The 12,052-nt window shown below is 39.9% G+C and overlaps 1 long non-coding RNA gene across 3 annotated transcripts; it reads right to left on the bottom strand.

Annotated features, from left to right (window-relative positions):
- Positions 1-5,433: 5,433 nt before the first annotated feature.
- On the bottom strand, positions 5,434-11,840 carry LOC125536804. Of its 3 annotated transcripts, none has more exons than XR_007295230.1 (6): positions 11,295-11,840; positions 10,643-10,768; positions 10,486-10,579; positions 10,048-10,133; positions 6,357-6,489; positions 5,434-5,682 (listed from the first exon to the last, which is right to left on the bottom strand). It is a non-coding gene; the product is annotated as an uncharacterized LOC125536804 (long non-coding RNA). The 3 variants fall into 3 exon arrangements; XR_007295229.1 differs by having other exon boundaries at positions 6,357-6,477; positions 11,295-11,839; XR_007295228.1 differs by lacking the exon at positions 6,357-6,489 and having other exon boundaries at positions 11,295-11,836.
- Positions 11,841-12,052: the final 212 nt, after the last annotated feature.

Genomic DNA, 12,052 nt, shown 5'->3' with positions numbered 1-12,052 from the left:
TGCCCCCTTCGGCGGAGCTCCGGAACAGACCCCAAGATAGGATCTCGTGGATACAGAAAGTTACGGTGGTGGAATTAGGGTTTTGGCTCCGTATCTGATCGTTTGGGGGTACGTAGGTATATATAGGAGGAAGGAGTACGTCGGTGGAGCAACAGGGGGGCGACGAGGGTGGAGGGCGCGCCCCCTACCTCGTGCCCTCCTGTTTTCTTTCGTGACGTAGGGTCCAAGTCCCCCGGATCATAATCTTCCTAAAAATCACGTTCCCGAAGGTTTCATTCCGTTTGGACTCCGTTTGATATTCCTTTTCTTCGAAACCCTAAAACAGGCAAAAAACAGCAATTCTGGGATGGGCCTCCGGTTAATAGGTTAGTCCCAAAAATAATATAAAATAAAGCCCAATAATGTCCAAAACAGTAGATAATATAGCATGGAGCAATCAAAAATTATAGATACGTTGGAGACGTATCAAGCATCCCCAAGCTTAATTCCTGCTCGTCCTCGAGTAGGTAAATGATAAAAACAGAATTTTTGATGTGGAGTGCTACTTGGCATAATTTTAATGTAATTCTTCTTAATTGTGGTATGAATATTCAGATCCGAAAGATTCAAGACAAAAGTTCATATTGACATAAAAATAATAATACTTCAAGCATACTAACAAAGCAATTATGTCTTCTCAAAATAACATGGCTAAAGAAAGTTATCCCTACAAAATCATATAGTCTGGCTATGCTCTATCTTCACCACACAAAATATTTAAATCATGCACAACCCCGATGACAAGCCAAGCAATTGTTTCATACTTTTGACATTCTCAAAACTTTTTCAATTTTCACGCAATACATGAGCGTGAGCCATGGATATAGCACTATAGGTGGAATAGAATGGCGGTTGTGAAGAAGACAAAAAGGGGAAGATAGTCTCACATCAACTAGGCGTATCAACGGGCTATGGAGATGCCCATCAATAGATATCAATGTGAGTGAGTAGGGATTGCCATGCAACGGATGCACTAGAGCTATAAGTATATGAAAGCTAAAAAAACTAAGTGGGTGTGCATCAAACTTGCTTGCTCATGAAGACCTAGGGCAATTTGAGGAAGCCCATCATTGAAATATACAAGCCAAGTTCCATAATGAAAGATTCCCACTAGTATATGAAAGTGATAACATGAGAGACTCTCTACTATGAAGATCATGGTGCTACTTTGAAGCACAAGTGTGGTAAAAGGATAGTAACATTGTCCCTTCTCTCTTTTACTCTCATTTTTTTAATTTGGGCCTTTTCTCTTTTTTATGGCCTCTTTTCTTTCTCTTTTTTTATTTGGGCTTCTTTGGCTTCTTTTATTTATTTTTCATCCGGAGTCTCATCCCGACTTGTGGGGGAATCATAGTCTCCATCATCCTTTCCTCACTGGGACAATGCTCTAATAATGATGATCATCACACTTTTATTTTTCTTACAACTCGATACTTAGAACAAAATATGACTCTATGTGAATGCCTCCGGCGGTGTACCGGGATATGCAATGATGCATGAGTGACATGTATGAAAGAATTATGAATGGTAGCTTTGCCACAAATACGATGTCAACTACATGATCATGCTAAGCAATATGACAATGATGGGATGTGTCATAATAAACGGAACGGTGGAAAGTTGCATGGCAATATATCTCGGAATGGCTATGGAAATGCCATAGTATGTAGGTATGGTGGCTGTTTTGAGGAAGGTGTATGGTGGGTGTATGATACCAGCGAAAGGTGCGCGGTGTTAGAGAGGCTAGCAAAGGTGGAAGGGTGAGAGTGCGTATAATCCATGGACTCAACATTAGTCATAAGAAACTCATGTACTTATTGCAAAAATCTACAAGTTATCAAAGCAAAGTATTACGCGCATGCTCCTAGGGGGATAGATTGGTAGGAAAAGACCATCGCTCGTTCCCGACCGCCACTCATAAGGAAGACAATCAATAAATATATCATGCTCCGAATCACATAACGGTTCACCACACGTGCATGCTACGGGAATCACAAGCTTCAACACAAGTATTTCTCAAATTTAGAACTACTCAACTAGCATGACTTTAATATCACCATCTCTATATCTCAAAACAATTATCAAGTATCAAACTTATCATAGTATTCAACACACTCATAAGAAAGTTTTATTATTAATCTTGTATACCAAGCATATTAAGATTTTAAGCAAATTACCATGCTATTAAGACTCTCAAAATAATCTAAGTGAAGCATGAGAGATCAATAGTTTCTATAAAACAAATCCACCTCCGTGCTCTAAAACATTTAAGTGAAGTACTAGAGCAAAATTATACAACTCAAAAGATATAAGCGAAGCACATAGAGTATTCTAACAAATTCCAAATCATGTATGGCTCTCTCAAAAGGTGTGTACAGCAAGGATGATTGTGGTAAACTAACAAGCAAAGACTCAAATCATACAAGACGCTCCAAACAAAACACATATCATGTGGTAAATAAAAATATAGCTCCAAGTAAAGTTACCGATAGAAGTAGACGAAAGAGGGGATGCCTTCCGGGGCATCCCCAAGCTTTGGATTTTAGATGTCCTTAGATTATCTTGGGGGTTTCATGGGCATCCCCAAGCTTAGGCTCTTGCCACTCCTTGTTCCATAATCCATCAAATCTTTACCCAAAACTTGACAACTTCACAACACAAAACTTAAAGTAGAAAATCTCGTGAGTTCCGTTAGCGAAAGAAAATAAAAGACCACTTCAAGGTACTGTAATGAATTCATCCTTTATTTATATTGGTGTTATACCTAATGTATTCCAACTTCTCTATGGTTTATAAACTATTTTACTAGCCATAGATTCATCAAAATAAGCAAACAACACACGAAAAACAGAATCTGTCAAAAACAGAATAGTCTGCAGTAATCTGTAGCTAGCGCAAGATCTGGAACCCCAAAAATTCCAAAATAAATTGCTGGACGTGAGGACTTTATCTATTAATCATCTGCAAAAAGAATTAACTAAATATCACTCTCCAAATAAAAATGACAGCAGTTCTCGTGAGCGCTAAAGTTTCTGTTTTTTTACAGCAAGTTCAGCAAGACTTTCCCCAAGTCTTCCCAACGGTTCTACTTGGCACAAACACTAATTAAACACAAAAAACACAACCAAAACAGAGGCTAGATAAACTATTTATTACTAAACAGGAGCAAAAAGTAAGGAATAAAAATAAAATTGGGTTGCCTCCAACAAGCGCTACCGTTTAACGCCCTAGCTAGGCATAACAAGCAAGAATAGATCTAGGTATTGTCATCTTTGGTAGGAAATCCATAAGTGCATCTCATAATAAATTCATAAGGTAATTTAATTTTCTTTCTAGGAAAGTGTTCCATGCCTATCCTTAATGGAAATTGGAATATAATGTTTCCTTCCTTCATATCAATACTTGCACCAATCGTTCTAAGGAAAGGTCTACTAAGAATAATAGGACATGAAGGATTGCAATTTATGTCAAGAAAAATAAAATATATTCGCACATAATTCCTATTTGCAACAATAAGAACATCATTAATTCTTCCCATAGGTTTCTTAATAGTGGAATCCGCAAGGTGCAAGTTTAGAGAGCAATCATCAAAATCACGGAAACCTAACAAATCACACAAAGTCTTTGGAATCGTGGAAACACTAGCACCCAAATCACATAAAGCATAGCATTCATGATCTTTAATTTTAATTTTAATAGTTGGTTCCCACTCATCATAAAGTTTTCTAGGGATAGAAACTTCCAATTCAAGTTTTTCTTCATAAGATTGCATCAAGGCATCAACGATATGTTTAGTAAACGCTTTATTTTGACTATAAGCATAAGGAGAATTTAGTACGGATTGTAACAAGGAAATACAATCAATCAAAGAGCAATTTTCATAGTTAAATTCCTTGAAATCCATAATAGTGGGTTTAGCAACATCTAGGGTTTTACTTTCTTCAATCCCACTTTTATCAAATTTAGCATCAAGATCAGCATATTTCGAATTCTTGGAACGCCTTCTAGGTAAATGTGGATCATATTCAGTCCCATCATTATCAAGATTCATATTGCAAAACAAAGATTTAATAGGGAACACATCAATAACTTTTAGATCTTCACCTTTATTTTCGTAGCAACTAGAAGAACACGCTCTTATAAAGGCATCTTTCTTAGCACGCATCCTAGCGGTTCTTTCTTTGCACTCATCAATGGAAATTCTCATGGCTTTGAGAGACTCATTGATATCATGCTTAGGTGGAATAGATCTAAGGTTCAAAGAATTAACATCAAGAGCAATTCTATCAACGTTCCTAGCCAAATCATCAATCTTAAGCAATTTTTCTTCAATCATAGCATTAAAATTCTTTTGCGAAGTAATAAATTCTTTAATATCAGATTCAAAATCAGAGGGCATCTTATTATAATTTACATAAGAATTGTTGTAGGAATTACCATAATTATTATAGGGATTACTAGGATAAGGCCTAGGATTAAAATTTCCTCTATACGTATTGTTACCAAAATTGTTCACTATAAGAAATACGGTCGATAGTGACCCACCATTTTGGTCAATAAATCGTCGTTGTTTTCAAGGTATGACCTTTTTTTGACCAAACTGAGTAGGTCAACAGTTGGCCGTCAAGAACAAACAAACATGACCTTTTCTAAGTTTTGGTTGTAGTTTTTAAGACAAAAAATTATAGGTCATAGTTTTTAATGACAAATTTTTTGGTCAATACATGTGTGCCTCATCCACATAGGATCTGATGTGGCATCAGCCACGTGGCCACCAGATCTGACGTGGCATTGGTAGTTTTTTTTTAGGCAACGTCACGAGGCTTTATTAATTCGTCACAATGTTTACAGGGACGGAAGGTAGGTTCCCGGGATGGCCTAACCAGACACGGCGGCCACCACCGAGAGATAATGCATGCCTCGCTAAGTTGTGAGCTTCATAATTGGAGCTCCTAGACTCATGTTTAAAATTACAGAACTCAAAAACTGAAGAGTGGGCTATTATTTCATGTACAATTGCACCGTAGCTCGCAAGAGTGTCCTTCTGTAAGTCTTCCACGACCACTTTGCAATCCGATGCAACTTCAACCCGCCTCAAATATAGATCATCCGCCAGTGCCAAGGCTTCTCTAATGGCTAGAGCTTCGAGAGTTGGTGGGTCTACAATTTATGGCAAGCCAAGCCCATTAAGGCCGGCCCATAAAACTGTATACACATTTATTTTACTGGGCCAAAGCCCATGTCCGATCCATTATGTATTATTAGGTCGTTTAACCTTTTTAGACCTGAAACTGTACTACAAGTAAAGTTCAGTGAAGAATACACCACAGATTTAAATTAAACAGATATCTTTTTGAATATCCCAGCACACACAAAATAAGATTACACACGCCATACAACATAACACAGATTTAAATTAGACAGATATCTTTTTGAGTATCCCAGCACACACAAAATAAGGTTACACACGCCAGACAACATAACACAGATTTAAATTACAGAGATAGCTTTTTGAGTATCCCAGCACACACAAAGTAAGATACACAGCCAAGACAAATGGTATTACAGAAAACATAGCCTGTTGCACAACAACATCATGGCTCCATTGTCTTCCTCTTTAAGAATTCCGAGAAGCATTTCGTCCTGGCAACAGAAGGGACAACACATGAGAAGCAAATTAAGCATCTACTACCCCTATAAAAGCATGAGAGGGCGGAAAACCAATACATCTCAATCGTCTAATGGAGAGATCTGACGATCAAAATCATCTCAATGTTTAATGTTTAGCATCAACCACGCGGTTAGTGTACGGTTAAACCACTAACTTTCCTCCACGCAGCAACCCACGCCCTCCGCTTAATCCTCCTCTGCCCCGCTGCATCCGACGCGCCCAGCCGCCCCTCCGCCCCGCTCCTGGCTCCACGCTCGGTCGCCCCTGCTCCCCGTCCGCGCTTGCTCCTCTACCACAGCCAACACTCCTCCCACAGTGCCCGCCGCGCCCGGCCTCCCCCGGCGTCCGCGCCCGTCCGGCCGCCCCTGCTCCCCCGCCAGTCCCCGTCCCAAACGCCGCCTTGCGCGCCCCCGCGCCCGGCCGCCCCCAGCGCGCGTCCGCTCCACGCCTACCCGCGCATGTCGCCGACGGCCCTCCATGCCTCCCACGACATGCCCATGGAGCTCTTTCTGCAACAAATCCCTCACCAATTGGAGCGCCAAGGAAACCCATATCCTTTCTCATAAGTAATCATCATCAATAAGGAGCGAGTATTTATGCTCAATTATGTGCGTGTACTGATTTCTTCACTTCCCCATGGATTTACCTTCACACAGATGAATAATCATCATCCACCTGCATCTCCATTACGATCAGAAGAATGTTCTCCATTTAAGGACCTGACAATCACGCCTAATCATGGGGATGCAAATGCCCTAGGTGAAAATCTGCGAGAACAACTGAATTGGGGTCAAAATTGGGATGCCCAAGTGTCTGATGAGAAGATAATGGAATACAACAGGAAGCGACCTACAACCCTCTCCATTGCCCAAAGTAATGTAAGCTAGAGGAATTCTTATTAATGCTTTAGTCCAGTTTAGAATCTGGTAAGGGAAAGGATACAATGTGCATGCATGTGAGTTGTATACATTGCATTCCACATGACAATTTCATTTGGCCTACTTACATGCCGTCAGAAGCCGGACATGGACTCCATGCAAATATATAGGCCTGCAAATAATTAACAAAACAATATACTAAGACATATCCATATCACTAACAAAGAGTGTAACTGATTTTCCCTTGATCTATTCAGCCCATCTCTTGTTAGCTCGGATCTTTATTTTGAGCATATGTTTCGTGTTCTATAGAGCATTCACCATTTTCTTTTTCTTTGTGGCCATATATATTTTTGAAAAAAAATTATGATCTTGTTCTGGATTGATGGTACTACCAATAGCATACATGTATTTTTTACTTTCTCATGTTTTTAATTTTAGCTCGGCCATCGTTTGTAATGCGGCGATGCCGTATTTGTCAGAAGGTTGGTTTTAGTTTCTTGTTCATAGTTAATAATCATGACATATGGTAAGATGTCTTTATGGGCTCATATGTACTCTATGAAAATGTTACATGAAAAGCATTGCTAGGAATTTGAAATTGGGATGTGTACTGCTTATTATTTCCAATTTTGCACTATAGACTCACAATCCTATGATTAATCTTTTTGGTTGACCAGCACAACATTTTTTTGATTGTGACCTCATTCTTAAATAGTTAAATTTGGCAGGTTGCAGAAATTCAAATTCACTATCTCTTCAGAATCAATGCAAATTCACTGAATGCTTCGTAGCTTCGTGGAATTTTGCCGCTTACATTGCAAATACTTGATCCTTGATAGCTATGCTATGTTGATCATGCCAATAAATGTTTGGAGACAGGAAACATCATGTACAAGTTATAATATATAGAAAATATTTTTTACGCACCACTAGCTCCAAGGAATTGTTTCCTCTACTTGAAACATAGAGGTGGGTGTTTGATACTCCTTTAATCATGTATCTCCTTACTGAAACTGAATGCAGTTTTTGTTGGCTTGGAGGAATGTCTGCACCAATCCACCACACTCGAATTAGGGGATCACATACAACGTGGTGGCAAAAATTGGGGTGATGATCCATCAGGTTCGCCTCATATTTGTTTTTGGGAATGACTTAATTGGTCCCAGACACTTTTTGTGGCCTAGAAAATATCATAAATGTTCACCGGTCAGCCGCCTCCTCCGCGATTGACTCCCTGCAGTTATTGACCCAGCACGTTGATTGCTCTACCCCATATACCCACTTCATTTTTGCCCTAATATATTAACCTACTGTCACGTTGATCCGTTTATCTATTTTGAGCATATGTGGCATGGTCTACAAGGTATTCAGTTTAGATTTTTCTTATCATGGATTCAGTTTTTTATTGTAGTTTGTGGGGTTATTTTAGTTACTAGCGTGCAACGATTCAGTTTATCCACTGCTGCTCCTAGAGGGTGCATTTGAATGATGAGAAGGTGGAAGTTAATAACTTCATATGGTTATCTGATTTCTCTACGAGTGATTTCCTTCTGTTTTGTTCGGGCAAGCTTGATTTATATGCGCTCACATGGTTAATGCTCTCTTGCAGTATATGCATGCAAGGCACTGTTTGGGTTGGCTTGCATTTATGGGTATGTGATAAATCTGAAAGAAACTTATGCCATGTATATCATGTACTACCTGAAGTTTTTGCAGCCGTTGAATGTAGAACCCTTGAAATTTTTCTTATGTACTTCTAATTTTCTCCGAGCAAAGACGTTTAACCTACTTAAGGACAAACATACATATATTTCCACAAATTATTTTATGATCCATGTCATAAGAGTCTTTCTATCTACCAAACTATATACTTGTCATGAACTGGAGTTTTTTGGTTTTCCTTTTGTGTACATATTGTGTATGAAATTGTTCTTTTAGAGAAAGGAAATTTTTAGTATGCTAAATACTTGTCATGAACTGGAGTTTTTTGGTTTTCCTTTTGTGTACATATTGTGTATGAAATTGTTCTTTTAGAGAAAGGAAAATTTAGTATGCTAAATAAGAGGACAGACTTAGAAAATGTTACATTAATTTGTTTACATTATAGCTTTTGTTCAGTTGATTGAGTTTCACGGTGCATGTGGATAAACTGAATCGTTGGCAATAGTTGAAGGAAGATTCAGGGGTTGAGCATTAGGTACGCTGCAATCATGTTGATGCTCCTCAAGATCATGCCGCCATTATTGTTATCCTTCAGAGGGAACTTGACCTACTAATCAGCAATGAATTTTATTGGTAATAAACCAACATCCTACAGTTCTACAATCAAATTTTAGTTGACTGTTGTCTTACTATATATTGTAGGTAATTTTTGTTCTTATATTTTTATGGGCCTTAAGATTAACTTATCATTATTCCATTTCACAATCCCAAAGCATGTAAAAATATTACTTCCTCCGTCCCATAATTCTTGTCGTGGATTTAGTTCAGTTGAAATATTCATTGTGGATTCACTAGATTCATGGTATCATTTTAAGACAGATTTATGGCTATGTCATACAATACATAGGTAGGCGTGTATGATTCTTTTTCAGTAAAAAGTATTGGTGCAGAGCTAGAAGAAAACCTTGAGATGGTCCAACTTTTTGTAAGTGTGCTATTGTTAGATAGTGATTTGTATGGTATCTCGTATTTTCCTATGATTATACGTGTGTTACACGTGCACGCTTACTAGTAACATGGAATAAGAAAAATGCAGCAAGCTGAGAGTAGAATGCAGACAGTGTATATAAGCAAGTCACATGGATGCAAGCAGTGGGCATTTTAGAGGGTTTTATGTGGCTGTGTGGCCCAACTTTTGTTTCTTCCATAAAACAGGTTAGAAATATTAAACACTAGTAAGTTAAAATTCATATTATATCATATGTGTAAACTCTCCACCTCCTAAAGAGACTCCGACATCAGAAGATCATACTAATTACTAAAGGCCAGTTCTTTTGCTGCTTTCTAGAATAAGCTGCAATAAGTTGCCCCTACCCAGCTTATTCTAGAAAATTATTTAATTAGAAGCCTACTGCTGTCACACATGCATTAAAGTGAAGTATACATGTTATACAATCTTTAAGAAATTACTACTTATGAGATCTAGAAAGAATGAAGTCAGGTTAAGTGTTCATACATGTGTCCACGAGAAAAAGCAAATGTTAAAGACCCAAAGGGGTATTATAGCAATACTGATAGAAGAAAATGAAGAACATGTTGGAATCTTGATAATAGTTCACGCCCAGTACAACAAACTGGAGCAAAAGTTGCATACAACACATGAAGGGCTGATCTGATTACTTAACTTGTAGCATCAATAGGTGCAAGAAGCGCATACACAAGAAGATTAAGCAAAAGCAGAATCTCCTCCTATTTTGGAGGATATCAATCAAAGGTGACCAAATGGAGGATTACCAGGTTGGATGAGTAGACACATATACGGTACTTGTCGTGTCGGCAAACCTCCTAGTCGATGTGCTCCTAGATCTGATTCACCCTCCCTACACACACAACCCCAGATCATTACTCGGTGACAAATAATACATGGTAAATAAAATATCTTGGTTTATCCTTATGAAACAATAGAACATTCAGCAATTTACAATAATTTGTTACAGCCACAATTTCATACATTATATATCCACATTCCCAGTATTTACATCACACATTTTCTTAAAAAAGTGAGCGGTGTGCATCTAAACAAGATCATAGCGTGAAAGGGCAGCATGATATAGAAGGTGAATACAGAGAAGCCTTGTATGGTTTCTCAAATATACTCACCAAATGTCTTGCAAGGTATGGATAAACATGGTTGAGCTAGATGACATGTTATCATACTCAAGAATTACTTACCATCATCCTGTTCATCCACAACATTGTGTAGTTGTTCTCCTCATGATCCTTCCTCCAGTCCAGCGTCTCAAGTTACAGCTGTTGCGCCAGTTACCTACAAGACCAAGGAAAATTAGGGAGCTGTCCGAGAACTACCGAGCAGCCAGGGAAACCTAACCTCTTGGTGTAGGGACCCTGTTCTCCTCGTCGGCCCTTCCCTTGTTGGCATTGAAAAGGAGCAGCATGGCGAGCTCGGTCTCCTCAGGCACGACCCCTCCGGCATCCGCGCACTCAAATATATTATCTGTAGTAGCATCAATGAGGGAAGCATACAGTTGTTCTGATACAGTAAAATATGCACCATTGAGGCAATGTGAACATTTGTGCATTGTACTAAACCAAAAAAATCCGACGCTAACTTTCCATGGCAAAGTCACGAAAAATATTTAAACATTATATACTAGCTATTCAGTGCATCCATAGATATACACCTAGAAACCGACACAGTTAAGCAAGGCGACACGACAGGGATGATACTGAGCGTCCTCTACCTAACGAAGGCAACAGTTTAGCATAAGATTAAATGGTCTGTAGTCTAAATCGTTAGCAGTTTAACACTCTGTAGTATAAGTCAGTAGCAGCTTAGGGAATTAAACTCTAATAATAGCATAGCAATTTCAATAGCAGATCCGAGGGTCGCAGGCGATCTCTCTCATTCATTGGCGGCTCCCACACGCACGACGCATCAAATCATGCCAAGGGGAAATCTCGCCCCTTGACCAACGACTATGCCGCGAGGCAGAAATCCTTAGATCTCAGATGGTGCTTACCTGCTGCTGCTTGGCAACTTGCTCCTTGAACTTGCCCGCCCGCTTCCTGAACGCCTCCATATTTTTGACGCAATCACCTTTGGCGTCGGGGCAGGGGATGAAGACGGTGTTCCTCCATCTGTGCCTGTCCTGCTTCTTCCGTTCGCGCCATGGATATGCATGAAAGGAAATCACAGGAAAGAATAGGTGAGGTGAGGAGAAGAGGGTGGGGCGAACAAGAAGGAGAGGGACCAACCTGGGCACGCCGGTGACGGATCCGGCGCCCGCTGGCCTCGACGTCGCCGGATGTGGCGGATCCCGGCCAGGTAAGGGGTGGCGGCCGAAACCCTAGCTACCACGGGGGCTGGTGGACGGCTTGAGTGCTGATTCTAGCCGGAGGGGAAGGAGGTGCGGACATAGGGGAGCTCGGGGGTGTGATACGCGCCGCCGAAGCTCGACGGAACTGGCCGATGTGGGTGGTGGGTGGCGGCGAGGGAGAGAGGTTCATGGGGGGGAGGGAGAGGTTGCAAGACAGAGAGGGGTTTGTGAGGGAGAGAGCGAGCGAGGGGAGGGTGGGATCTTTTTTTCATTTTCTTTTTTTTTCTGTAGATGGATGGATGGATGGGCGCCATGTCATCGATCCGTGTCACAAGTAATTCCACCAATGAGAATAAAGCACACATGCAATTGTGTTTTCCTTTTATTTTTCTTCTATTTTTTCACATGAAATATTCAAAAATAATATCATATTGTGCACAAGTTTGTATCTTAGAATGAAA

The sequence above is a fragment of the Triticum urartu genome, chromosome 2 (assembly GCF_003073215.2).
Source record: "Triticum urartu cultivar G1812 chromosome 2, Tu2.1, whole genome shotgun sequence".
In the NCBI taxonomy this organism is placed as follows: domain Eukaryota; kingdom Viridiplantae; phylum Streptophyta; class Magnoliopsida; order Poales; family Poaceae; genus Triticum; species Triticum urartu.
The sequence above is the reverse complement of the archived record's forward strand: the minus strand, read 5'-3'. Positions and strand labels throughout refer to the sequence as shown.